The sequence below is a fragment of the Anarrhichthys ocellatus genome, unplaced genomic scaffold, assembly GCF_004355925.1.
Source record: "Anarrhichthys ocellatus isolate YVR2014 unplaced genomic scaffold, GSC_Weel_1.0 scaffold55, whole genome shotgun sequence".
Lineage (NCBI taxonomy): Eukaryota > Metazoa > Chordata > Actinopteri > Perciformes > Anarhichadidae > Anarrhichthys > Anarrhichthys ocellatus.
In genome coordinates, this window is record NW_022280085.1 from 1532005 (window position 1) to 1533768 (window position 1764).

A 1764-nucleotide genomic window follows, 5' to 3' on the forward strand; every position below is an offset into this window, starting at 1 on the left:
CACACACACACACACACACACACACACACACACACACACACACACGGCTAAGCCTATTCCGATGACGCAAGAGTACACAACAACATCCAAAAAGTAGCACACGGCTGCAGCTTTGTGCCCAGACCGATGCAACCGTCACTGACCTCATACATGTGGACAGAATGCTCCTGTGGTTTGTTACATTTGATTCTTTAAAACCAACCAAGCAAACAACCAAGTGATATGAATGTGAAAGTTTAGATTATTAATATTTCAAAAAAAAGCATGACCTGGAGCGACTAGATGCTGCAGACAGACCTGAGAACAGGGGTGTGGCGGACAGAGTAAAGTTTGTCTGAGTAATGGGACAAACACAGCTGCTTGTCGGGACAGTCTTCCACCATCCATCTACAGCCGCGGAGCCCGAGCTTGTAATACAAACATGAATCTGTCTGGGCGCCTGTCATGAAATATATCTTCCTAAAGGTGCACCCACACACGGCTCAAGCGTTAAGCTTGCTCTCTTGTGTGCGGCCCTTTATCCCCTCCTCAATGTCAAAATTCAGTCTGGTCGTGACTCAGAGACTCTTCCTTTATGTGTAGTGTTTCATTTTTCTAGCTAGTGATTTCCTTCTTATGTGAGCAGAGGAAATGAGAAACGATAAACAACTGGCTGCATCCCAGAGAGTAATAATCTGGATATGAGAGAGAAGATGAGGAAGACAACAATGTACAGAAGCAGCTGCTTTGAAGTCGGGTTTTTTTCCCCCACAAACTGAATTTCATCTACATATTTTTCACATACGCATGCACCAACAGTTAAGGCTTCACCAACTATGTTGATATGTTCCCTAAAGGTAAATGTGACTCTCTTGCGACGGATAGGATGTCCATATTTTGTTCTGCACAAGGGTAAACAAAAGATATCTTTTTAATTTCACATCACCCATTTTCTTGGACAAGAGCCATGTCTAAAACCCAAAATAATACATTAATCAAATGTTTTTTTTACATGGAGCATTCACATTCTTTTGTTTTCATATAATAAGATTAATAAATGAAAAAATCAACTAAAGGTCCATCAAAATGAATGATTATCTTCTGTACAAACCATTGCTGACTTGTATTCAAACACGAGAAATCTGAGTATTTCCTGTTCTCTTCAATCTGGACACATACTTTGGCCAGAAGGTGCAACTATTAGGGGGAACCATCATTACTACTGTAAACAGTGTCACCCTCAATTCACCTGATAAGTGACTAACAAGTCATTTCATTGAACACATCTTAAAATGTCCCAACACACAATAACAAATATGAACAAAAGTTTGTTTTTCCGGTTTGGTATTTATAATCAGAAAATGTAATCAGCATAGTGTTTTCAGTACTTGGGAAGCAGAATTACAATCTTCAACAATCTTTACAATTATTAACATCTCAAACGATTAGTTTAGCGAGTTTAAAAAAAAGATAACATAAAGTCATCTGACTTTTTGGGGTATAATTATTCATTCTGTTCGAAACTAAGCTAAACAATAACAAATGTAATTAACTTCTATAAACAGAAGTGCACGCTAACATACTTCAACAGAGTCCGATGGCTCAGTCAGGCTTGAGGTAATCAAAACTTTACAACAGCATATATCACAACTTAAAAAGTGCCATTACACAACAGGGTTCATTCTGTAGCTTTAATAGCCTGCCTGTCAGATGGGTGGCAGGATTAGGGGGTGATAGGCTCTTAAAGGATAGACTATATTCAGGGTTTTATTCCCTGCTTGGTGC